Below are 12,113 nucleotides of genomic sequence, written 5' to 3'. Positions count from 1 at the left end.
CCTTAGGTGTCGCGGCTCAGTGTCGCCCTCTGTTCACTGCACGGCGCCTATACTCAGTATTTACAAATAGCAGACGACGCTCAATGCCCCAAGCTGGAAGTCAAGCTGGAAGTGAAAGTTCGTTGCTTCATGCAATTTTTTCATGCCTGCATGCAGTTTCGCGAATCGAGGAGTATATTGCCGCTAAATGCTCCCACAAAGCCGGTGTGTGCAACCGATCTAGGAATGCTGCGGCGCTGGCCTCTGGAAGTTGATGACGAAACGGCGTCGACGTCGTGCACAAGCGAAAGACAAAGTTGGAGGGTGTCTTCGAAGATTTACCTCAAAACAGAAATTGTGACGGACGACGCTTCCGTAACTTCATTACCTGCGGCTGAAACGTGTTTAATTTCACAGAAATGCTCTTACTGCATGCAGTCATCGGGAATCATTGATAGAATAAATACCGCATGATAGTAGAATGTTTTTGCTTGTCGTGGAGAAGCATTGATTTATAAGAATTGCAACGGTTGCTGGCTAGTTGGTAAATGGTTTTTCAAAAACCAATTCCTGCGTGACTGAAGGACGCAAGACAGGAGGGTGCCCGAAACCTGTACTCAGCTTCACAACTGAATGTTCGTTTACAAGCCGCCACCTACTCTTGAAAAATCATGCACACCTCCGCCTAACGACGATGATGGTTTATCGCAAAGCTCTATCGTATGGGTTTCCTTGGTTGCCTTCTGGATTTAAACTTTGACTAGTTAAGCGTCGAATTTGACCAGCACGCAGTGGTCTTTTGATCGCAGCGTCTTTGACTTTGACCATTTCCCATTCGATTTCGCACGAAGAAAGCTTTGTGTTCAACCGTCATAATCATTAGACGGAGGGCTAGATGATTTTGCTGTTTAATTTTGAACTTCCATGCCCCCTCTCCAAATCGAAACTTTTTCCAGCGTGTCAGAAATGTGTCTGCGGTGGAAGACTCGTGCTCATGCACCCATATTTGAGGCAACTAATCGCGCGTTTTTGGTGTCTTCACAAGGCATTACACGATTTTTTAGGTACTCTGTAAAGAATACTTAAGCATTAAAAACACCGGCTGACGTTAACACTGCCACATTTTTTAACTATCGGTGGCAACCTTTATTCTACGCAGGTGGTAAAACGGGAAGGGGAGGAGGGATGGTTGATGGTTTGTAGCTTGGGCTGTTGAGTTGGTGAATAACTTTGGCTCTCGATAAAATGACCACCACAAACGTGGGATTTCCACTTCGGCTTTCAGGCTCCCATGCTGTCACAGTGTCGCTCACCAAAACCGAAGGTACAAAGCTCACGGTTACAGAAAGTGTAAACTACCGCAACATTTTTACGGCTGCACGGTAATTCATCTCGTATGCAGGTGCCTTTCTATTTAAAGCACACGTATCGAGGTATCCCAGCGCTAAGGCTGGCGTTGAAACCGTAGTCGTTGAAACCAGTGAAGATAATTTAAAGTGGTAGAAATGAATTCTAATATTGCTAATAGTTTTATTCCTACTCAGATCGCGCGGAGCCAGGCGCAGGGCGCTGCAAAAAGCGCTCGTGCCAATGTAGCCCTTCCCCAGCATTACAAGCATCCAATAAGTTTGCGTAGCCGTTAGTGCATTTAAGAAGAAAATAATGCTAATAACAGTAGTTTTATTCGTACTCAGAACGGGTGGAGCCCAGCACAGATCGCTGCAAAAAGCGCTCATGCCATTGGAGCCGATACCCAACTTTAGAGGCGTCCGATAAGTTTACGTAGTCATTACTGCATCTAACAACCCAACACATCTGTTTAGACTTCGTTTCATCTCACATGTCTGCTCACAACGCCACCAAAACATACAAAGCACCGAAGGAAACACGACAAAAACAACGGGAGGCTGTGTAGTCCAATGCACCGGCTCATTCCACTGACGAGGGGAGCGCCGAGTGGTGGCGCCACTCGTCCAGCTGCCCGGCCCCTATGGTGGCGACGGGCGTATTTGACTTTTTTTTTAAGTGCGAATGCACTTTATAAGCGACCCCAAACCATCCACCGCCGCCGGCGGCGGCGGCGGCGGCGTCTGCAGTGCTCCTCTATATTTAAAAAAGAAACAGCATCCGGCGCCAGGTTTCGATCCGAGGACTTTGCGGCCGCAGCGCGACGCTCTACCGACCAAGCCACGGACGCGACGCTGATATCAGTGTTAGTGACGCGCCTTATATCTTTAACGCATTCAAACTACGTCGTCAGCGGCGTGCGTTGGCGACTCAGCGGCGTTATAGCGGCTTGATAACTACGTGGTGTACACGTGATACTACAAACCCGATGGAAGAGATGGAAGAGAAGGCGGCGAGGCGGTGGGCTGCGGGGGCCGAGCGCAAGCGCCGCAAGCGGGCCGACAACCGTGCATTCGCACTTTCACATTCTCCCCCTCGGGGAAATGCGGGGGAATTTTTTTCTTCTATTTCTACGTACTCTCTTTGAGTAACAAAATGAAATCCTAAGGGCTGTACCATCGTGTAATTAAACACAAGTCTGGGTGTATTATAACGCTCTAAAGCCTGTATTGAAAGCTTTCCCTTCCGGCTTGCGCTAAAATGATTGGCCGTAGACCCACTATATTATGAATATGAAGGGCTGGAAAACAGGATAATCCTGCACGGGTGCGGAAGTTGCATATTACTCCTTTACCGCTTCTTCGTGTTTAGACATGCGATGAGAAAGCTGCAGCGCTGAGCGTTATAATTGTCAGCTGACTTAGAGCTGCCGCGGTCTGCATTGTATACTTGTTCCGCATTATACCTGTGGCCTGTTCGGTATGTCCTAACTTGCGGCTATGGAAGCAAACATGTTGAAACTGCCATATGGCGCAACCCGCCGCGGTGGCTCAGTGGCTAAGGCGTTGCGCTGCTGGGCACGAGGTCGCGGGTTCGATTCCCGGCCGCGGCGGCCGCTTTTCTGATGGAGGCGAAAAGCAAAAACGCCCGTGTGTACGAGATTTCGGCGCACGTTAAAGATCCCCAGGTGGTCAAAATTAATCCGGAGCCCTCCACTACGGCGCGCCTCATCGCCTGCGTTGCGTCGGCGTGTTAAACCCTACAATCAATCAATCAATGCCATATGGCGCAAACAATGGACGGTAAAAATCGCACACGCGTGGCTATTAACGTTAGGGCGCGCTCGCGGACAACTCGCAAAATAATACTTAGCGCGTACAGCGAAGTTTAGAAATGCTCAAATCAGGTGATCACGCTTTGTAAACACATACAAACATTTCCAGAGCTGGCCTATAAGGCTGCCGATGTGAGCATTTTTTGTGTTTTCATATTGTGCATTACATAACTGGTTTGGTAGCATATGAAACACGACAATTTTTCGATATGCTCTTGCCCAGCAAACCACGGAACCAGCTAGCTCTTCAACCAGCCGCAGTATTTTATTTAATTGCGTAATTTTAGTATTTTATTGTGTAATTTCTTTCATTTGATTTTGTTCATCTCTTTTTATTGGACAATTATTTAGTTATTTACTTTTGTTAATTATTGTAGCTTTTATTTTGGTATTTTTCGAAACTTTTTACCGTTTTTATTTTTATGTATGACCGCAGTCGCCTTCACTTCACGCTTCTACTTTCGCAGATTCATGGGTGCACCCGTTCTTGCGTCTTGCTACTTGTCCTCGTCCCTTCCCTTCGCTCCTCGAGGTTTTTTTAAGTGCGAATGCACTTCTTAAGCGACCCTGAATCACGCGTCCACCGCCGTCCGTCCGTCCGCACCACATACCCACTTAGGGCGATTGGCCAAGAAGAGTTCCTAATTTCTTTACCACATACCCACTTAGGGTGATTGGCCAAGAAGAATTCTTTCGCATCACCCGTGCATTCCCACTTCCCCATGCTCGCCAACCACTCCATGACGTGCCTACCGCCAGAGGCTCCCACCACCATCAACGGCAGCTACATCGACCTGGCCTTTGCGAGGAACTGTCTGATACGCGCGGTCTTGCAACAACTCTTGACCGTACATTTCAGTGACCACAAGGCGGTCATAATGACCGTCAACTACAACGACAACACCAACAAGTGCTGAATAAAGAATACTGTCGTTTCACTTTACTTGCGTGTGTGTGTGATCTCCTCGAACATACACTTTAATTCACCAAGATTTCCAGAGAACGACTAACGGGGTGTGTGAATCCCCACTTGATCACGCGGGGGTGTTAAATGCAACTAACGGGCGAATGCCAACACAGTTCAACATAACTCCCCCTCATAGCATCACCCGTGCATTCGCACTTCCCCATGCTCCCCTTCGGGGAAATGCGGGTGTTTTCCCTGTTCGCGGACCGACACGACGAATCCCGACCAGCGAGAGGCTTCCCCGTCAAAACCCAAGGAGGGAGGAAAAGGCCTTTTTTGTGGCCCCGCAAAGCGCCCTTTTCCCTTGAACTGGCACGCTCGCCCCCTCCGCCGCTTGTCTTTTGTCGTCTGCTCGGCGTGCGCCATTGGATAGCGGTTGCTCCGCGCCGTGACGAGAGGCCTCGTTGTGCCGGTATTTGGTTGCATTTAGCCGCCGTTGGCAGGGCGTGAGCAGCGCGACCGCCGTCGGAGTTCTCGCACTGTGCCAGGAGAGTGATAGTAACAGTTAAAATGGTGCGTGAACTAAGCCACCTGGACAGCGTCGGCTGCCCTTCCAAGACCAAAACCCGACACGCACGGAAACGAAACGCCGAACCAAACATTTCAAAGCTCTTGAACGATGCTTCCTTTCGACTAGAAGTGTTTTCTCATCATCGTAACGCACCCAGCAGCTAGCGCATGTCACGGTACAAAGCTTCTGCTTATCGTCAGCTTTCGACAAAAGGTGCACTCTTTTGTGTGGCGGAAGTTTCCAAAGCGAAAAGGCTCCACTTCCGCTTGACGATACAGCGCGGTGGAGGCTTGTGGCGGCACTAGTAATCCTCCCTGTTCTGTGGTGGCACTGGAGTGGGCGAGGTGAAACTTGCTGTTGTGACCTCCTCGGTTGTGGTTCACGGCGTGGCGGCGTCCCGAGTCTTCGATTACTGAAGATAGCATGTCGAGATTGGCGATGGCGTCTGCTAGCTCGCCCGGTGGGGAAGTGGTGCGTGTGCTAAGAGGCTTCGACAGATTTCTAGACTTGCGGCCCCTGACGTTCCTGGACGAACCGCCGAGAGGCCTGCTCTGCGCACATTGCGGCCACATGAACCCCATCGCCTGGCGTCTGCCCTGTGGCCACACTCTGTGCGGGCGCTGCAGGGACGTCGTGCGCGCGCGCCCGCTGCCCTCGGACTGTCCGCGCAGCTCGTCGACCGCGCGTTGCCCCGCCGACGGCCGCAGGTTTTTCCGCCTCGAACAGGTCGGCCCGGAGGTGCTGACGGGTCTCCGAGTGCGCTGCCTGAACGCCCCGCTCGGCTGCGACTTCGTGGGCCCGGTGCACGATCTGGAGCGACACTGCGAGCGCAAGTGTGCCTACGTGCCTGGTCGCGGCCGCCGGAAGGACATCGTGTCCCAGCTGGTCGCCCTGCGCGGGCCCGTGCCGCCCCGCGTCGCGGCTGACGGAAAGCGCGACGTCGCCTCCGAGCTCGTCGCCCGTGTTCGGGACTCAACGGCTCGTGTGGCGGCGTCCATGATCGACGTGCATCTGCGCGTCGCGCAGGAACGAGCGAAGGCGGCCGAGGAGAAAAAGAAGCGACGACAAAGCTCTGGTCTGGGATACGAGAAAATGCACTACTGGTTCCGCTGATGCGGCGCGCTGCCGATGTGACGAGTCCACTGCGAGGAAACCTAGTGACAAGGTTCACTCTGCGGATGGCTCTCCAGGTCGGCTGGCAGCAGGAAGTGAAAAACGAAATAAAGATGCTCAATGCATTCTGCAAACCTGCCTGAGCTGTGGACTTATTCAAAAATATCCGTTTAGCATTTTCACTGCTGCTTGGATCGCGTGTACAACGAAGTTGTCCCGTTTGGTGGAGATGCATGCCAACACCATTCATTCATTCCTGTGTTAATTTTATTGTGGGGTTCCCGGCGTCGAAGCTGCACCTAGGTTGTGAAGCGCGCCACAGTGCAGAGTTCCGGATTAATTTTGACCACCTGCGGATATCTCGACGCACGGGCGTTTTCGCTTTTAGCCTCCATCGGAAAAGCAGCCACCGCGGCCGTGAATCCAACCCGTGTCCTTGGGCTCAGCAGCACGGCTACTTAGCCACTGAGCCACCGCGGCGGGTGCATGTCGCTTTGCAAAAGCTAAAGATGCTTATTCGAACTTTTTGCCACAATTTCGAGCGCGGGAGGAAATGGCAAGAGGGCCTAAGAAGACGGAAATATCCGCACAGTGAGTATAAAAGCGTTGACTAAAGGCCCGTTCACACTTGCGACGAAGCGACGTGACGACAGCGATCGCCACCCTTGCTGTTCACACTTGCACGCGACATCGAGCGACGGCGACGGCGATTTTTTGCTTTTCTTGTTATTGTCTCGCGCTCGGAGCGAGACTTCACGGGAGTTTCCCCGCATCCGGGTGCTTTCGCAGGATATAACGTCAGGAAGTATCGCCTCCTGCTTCCGCTTCAAAAGCGGCGGCGCGACGGCAGCGAAAAAAAAACCGCATGGAGCGTTTTCTGCTCGCGAAAACGCGCCGCGCACGGCACAGGCGCGCTGAACGCTGCCGCGGCCTAGAGTTCCTCTATATAGCTCCCGCAGGGAGCTAAGAGTTGCGCGACCCTTTTCCACGCGCCGCCGTGATTGCGACACTCCAGTTATCCATGCCGCGCAGAGAAGCCCCCACTACGGCTGCGCCGCAGCCGCCGACGCGGGCGGCACCGCAGGAATCCAGCGTAGCCGCCGTAAGGCGCCGCCGACCGAAGCGCCCCCACCGCGCGTCGGCCGCCATCGGAAGCGTGGCGGCGAGGCTCCTTCACTCGCGACGGGCGGCTTTCCCGCAGCAATCCGGATAACAAAGATGGCGGTCGGTCGCGCAACTCTTAGCTCCCTGCGGGAGCTATATACAGGAACTCTACCGCGGCCCGGCCGGACTAGAGTCGAGTCCGGCCGTGGCCGCGGAACCACCCGCACGCTGCGCGCGGCGCGGCCGGCGGCGGCTTCAGCCGCGAAGTGGTGTCGGGAGATCCAGCGACCGCTACTAAGCGCTGTCTAAAATGCCGCTCAAGGCACGCACTAATTAGTTGCTTGTGCGGTAAAGGAGCTTATAATGTGGGCGGAAACGGTGCTTTAAAACATAATCCGCCCCGCTAGTGAAAGCGCCCATGCAATATCTGCCGGAGTGGTAAGCCTAAACATCCCCGGCGTAGCCAGCCGACTGTCTCGAACGCTTCGAAACCGCCGCCATGAGGCGCGCGCCTCCCCATTGGCGTAGCGTCACTAAATAAAGGTTAGCTTATTTAGTGGCTCTACATTGGCGCAAGTCGCCAGGCTCCTCCCACTGCCACGCGCGACGCGCGTCTTTTTCTCAGCGAGCCAGAAGCTGCCGCGCGCGCGGAATCGTCTACGCGGGCGTCAAAAAATCGACCGCGCAACGCCGACGCGCACGAATCGCGTGCAAAAACGCGCAATGCGGATCACACTTTAGAGGCCGATCGCTCTCGTCGCAAGTATGAACTGGCCTTAATAGTGGCTACTGCGCACACAAATAGTAGGCATTTGTCGCGCTGGGAACCATGGGCCGCGCAACGCCGGTAGTATGGGGTTATGGGAGACGGTGGCGCTTCGTATTCACCTATATGTGCAGTTGAATGAGGCTGCATCAGGGCCGTACCCAGAGGGGGGGTTTGGGGGTTCAAACCCCTCCCGAAATCTTTTCCAGGCAGCACGTAAACAGTACTTACTCTTGCTTTCAGCAAAACTACCCCCTTCCCAAAATTCATAACCCCCCCCCCGAAAAACATTTCTGGGTACGGCCCTGGGCTGCGTGGTGCCGCTGCAGTTGTGCGGACTGAGGACAGCGTACGCATTTGATAAGCCACCCGGCGGTGCACTCAGCATTGATGAGTGCGCGCCCGCGTGAGTGGCGATGCCCCGGGCACCCAGCAAACGTAGTTTTCCAAGAACGTCACCTCCAGGTCGAGGAACCTCAGGCGACGTTCAAGTGGCAGCTCCATGGTCATCATCACCAGCCTATCTACGCCCACTGCACCTTTCAGACTTCAGAAATTTTAGTGCAAAAATAAAATGATTTCCGCCCGATTACTTAGGAATTCCTTGCGGTTACCCCATATAAAATGCCGGCTTTCATATGGGCTATCACTCCATAAAAATCCATTTTCTGTCCCTTTAACACCGATAGCCTTCCGCAACGTTTGGCGAGTTTCCAACGGCGGGCTTTGTCGGTTTTCTCTGATCGGTGCCTGGTCAACGTGGTGGCGATTTCTGAAGCTTGTCACAAGACGGTCGTGGTGGTGCCGCTTAATAGTACTGAGACTGTGTAGCCAAACTTTCTTTTCTCGGCCACCGAAGTGCCTGATTCGGGTGCCCTACGCACATCTGTGAGCACAGTACACGCCTTGCAATTAGCTTCTTCTCTATTTACTGGCACTCTATACGCCTAGATAGGTATGAGTTAATCTGTTTATTTTTTTTTTCATAAACGTACACCCGTTATAGGGTAAAATGGGAAAAGCTGCACATTGCAACTAGAGCAATGCCCGACATCCTACATTAGAGGCAGGATAACAGCGGGGTGGTGGCAAGAAACCGCAAAACAACTTGCGGATGGCAATCGAAATTTGTAGCAGGCACATGTGCATTCTACAGCACAATGAATAGCGCGTCAATCAGAGCAATTAACATCGTGAAGCGCCGTCGTGATCAAAAATTGAATATATATGTAACAAATCGTATTCAGAAAATCGAGGATTATCCAAAAACGCCACACACGCGTTATACAGCACAGATGCAGTACATGGGTCAGTGTCAAAACCGTCAAATATTAGCTGATTCAGCTACTTCGGAAGGACCATACCCAATCATCTGCAGAGTGTAGTTTGTGCGTGGGCTGGGAACGAGCCAATGTTCAGATTAGCTAACAACAAAGCCCTTGAAAAGGCGTACCTTGCAGGCTCCACCACGCTATACCCAGATGCAGCAACGTACACCCTAGAGGAGCGGCTGCTGTAGCCATGGCGGTTGGCTCGACACAAGCCCAGCTCGCATCCGCTTCTCACTGACGACATCCCCTCCCCGCCCGGCGGGATTCTAAGAGATCGCCATCGCGTCGGCTACCACCCACAGTCCCCAACTATCCCACTATCCAGGCACCGGTCACATCACATTCCCACTTACTATCACCAACGAGGAGCACTATCACCAACGAGGAGCACTATCACCAACGAGGAGCGCTATAGTCGCCGTGCGTGACCCAAACTCCCAAATACAGAAGACCCGGCCCGCTTGGCTGACGGCACCGGACTCCTGCCCAAAAGTGGCCCTGCTGCCCGTCGCCGGCCTAATCGCCCCGGCTATGGCCAATTATATACTCGGTTACGACAGCTCCATTCGATTCAGAAGGGGTGCACGGCAACGTTGCAGAGAAATTTCTGTGGTGCCGGTGCAGTGCAGCAGCGTGGTTCCGCGGTGCCGTGCATCACGGCTGCACCGTCAGCAGCGCCCCTGCGTGTTTACAATCGAGCGAGGTGCAGGCATAGTCGTCTGCTAATCATCCTCGCCTGTCGTCCTCTACAACTGGATGTTTACGGCCATCTGGGTTGCGTCGTACGCATCAGCGGCGACGCTAAGTTCGTCCCGCGTATCTTCGAGCTCGACGGACATTTTCACGCGGTCGCCGCAACTGCCGGTAGCCGCCTGCCAACCCGCAACGCCCCAACGCTCACGGCACCGAATCGCTGCACCTCCTCCGTAGCAGGTGCAGCGGTTCTCTGCACCGCGGCGGCAACGCTGCTGCACCATGAACAATCGAGCGACGCGGTGCACGGCACCATTCCTGCAGCGGCGAATCGAGCGCTTTGGTGCAGCGCACCGTGCAACGTTGCAGGCGTTGCAGGGAATCGCGTCTGAATCGAATGGAGCTGACTTAAGAACGGCAACGGAAGTTTCCGGTGTGCCTCATCACCGCAGCCGGATATGTTACTCCGCGCGGCGCAAGTAGGGTGTTACTGGGAATATTTTGAACATGGCACGAGCCGTTTCCTTGATTTTGTTGGACTTAATATGCTTATGAACGCCCCAGCGACGACAAACAAACTGCGTGAAAAAAGGCAGACGATTTCATGCATTTAGCAATCCCCTTTCAAAACGCGCGCGCCCGTTGAAATTAGCGTCCGTCGCTTAGGCGGAGTGATACCACATATGAGCTATTGCTGTTCTTAACTTGTTCTCGAGTATAGTAATTCTATGTCTGTCTGTCTGTCTGTCCCATCCAGATTGAAAGGCTTCCTGAGAGACATTTTGTCCGATGTCTTTCACTTTTAAGCACGTCCCTAGTTTCCTATTTATGCGTGCACGCGCAGCCAGGCTACATGCGCTGTGTGGCTGAGGTGTTCTCTGCTTGGGCATGTGAGCTGCGCTTCCCCGCGTACAAGTGATGACTCCGGCTGCGGCGGCCGAACATACTTTGTACCTGACATATTGTTACGTGGATTAACAATGTTACGCGGATCACATCCCTCGCATCGTTCGTCTCATTTTGGTCCTGCCACCATGCAACACTTTGGTGGAGTGTGCGGGGTCATCCCCATCCTGGCCTCCGCATCCCATCGTATCGGCCTTGGGCGAAATCGTCGAGGAACCATCGGCCGTGTCAGGCAGCCCCAGCCCACTACGACAAGCATTCGACCACGTCCCCCGCCACGTTTCCCCAGCCCGTGAGCAGCCGATCAAGACCAGCCGTTGCATGCCGAGACCCTACCGATCGAAGATGCTGCGTGCCCAGCCCTCTCGTCCACGTGGTTCGAGTTCCTTAGACGGTTCGTTTCTGCCTTCAAGACATCGCTGTTGCGGGGCCAGGCATCATCAAGGCATCATCATCTGTGGTGGCAGGCACTGTATGTTTCCATCGCATTGGTCATCTGGTCCTCCGCATCGCAATCCTCACGCTGCCCGGGCCTCGACCGGTACGGTCGTCCTCGACCCGGGGGAGGGGGGGGGGCGTATAGGCGTTTCCTAGTCAGCAGACTCAGCACAGCCAAGTAGAGTTACTGTGTATAGCTCCCCCGGGGGAGCAGAGTTGCACGTCCATCCACCATCTTGAGTTCCAGGTCGTGCGGGAAAGCCACCCGTCTCGCATGTATAGTGAACTATAGTTCATCTCACAAGCTAGCTGCAGCACTGTGGAGGCTACATTGTTGTCCCCCTCAGGGCGCCTAACTAACCGCGAAGGAAGCGACAAAAGGCGCCGGGGCCGTGCGGTGCCACTTGCCGAGAGGGGAGAAGGGAGTGTCCTTTCAGGACCCCCTTCACGGCGGATTAGGCGCCCTCAGTGGGCGCACTATTGATAACAATGTAGCCTCCACAGTGCTGCAGCTAGCTTGTGAGATGAACATAGTTTGTGCGAGCTGCCGCCGGGCTGCCGCGCCAGCGGCCGCGGCGAGGAACGGCGGGCACAAAAACTGGCGCACGATAGTCGGCTGCTTATCAGCTGTGCGGCCGCCGCTGCCGCCGCTTTGCAACCGCCGATGCTCAGTGGAGCAGAACTTTCTGAATACGGGATCTTGTGCGCAGCACTGAAAGCGGTCTTTCCTGTCGAACTGGAACCCGCGGCATGTGACAATCGAACGCGCAACTCTTGCAGGAACTCTACAGTCATGCGACGTATGGCGCCGTCTAGGGGCATGTTTGAAGCTATGTCCACGTGCATGTGGCCCTCAATTTAATGGCTCAGAACCGCTTGGTCTCGTAGTGTAGTAGTTCCGCTCCTGCAAAGCAAACATCCTTACCCGGCTTCAAACCCCGTTACCGCTTTTATTTTTCATTTTCAAGGGTTTTTCATATTTGAATACGAAGATTTGGTTTCACGCATATAATTTATTTATGACATCTTCATGCATTATAAATGGGATTTCGGGTATTTTCGTTGCCTTCTGGTCAGTTTCAGCTACTGCTTCTTGTACGTTTTTGCGGGTTTCAACGTTTAAG

The sequence above is a fragment of the Haemaphysalis longicornis genome, unplaced genomic scaffold, assembly GCF_048455015.1.
Source record: "Haemaphysalis longicornis isolate Haplotype H1 unplaced genomic scaffold, Haemaphysalis longicornis Haplotype H1 scaffold_8, whole genome shotgun sequence".
NCBI lineage: Eukaryota > Metazoa > Arthropoda > Arachnida > Ixodida > Ixodidae > Haemaphysalis > Haemaphysalis longicornis.
The sequence above is the reverse complement of the archived record's forward strand: the minus strand, read 5'-3'. Positions refer to the sequence as shown.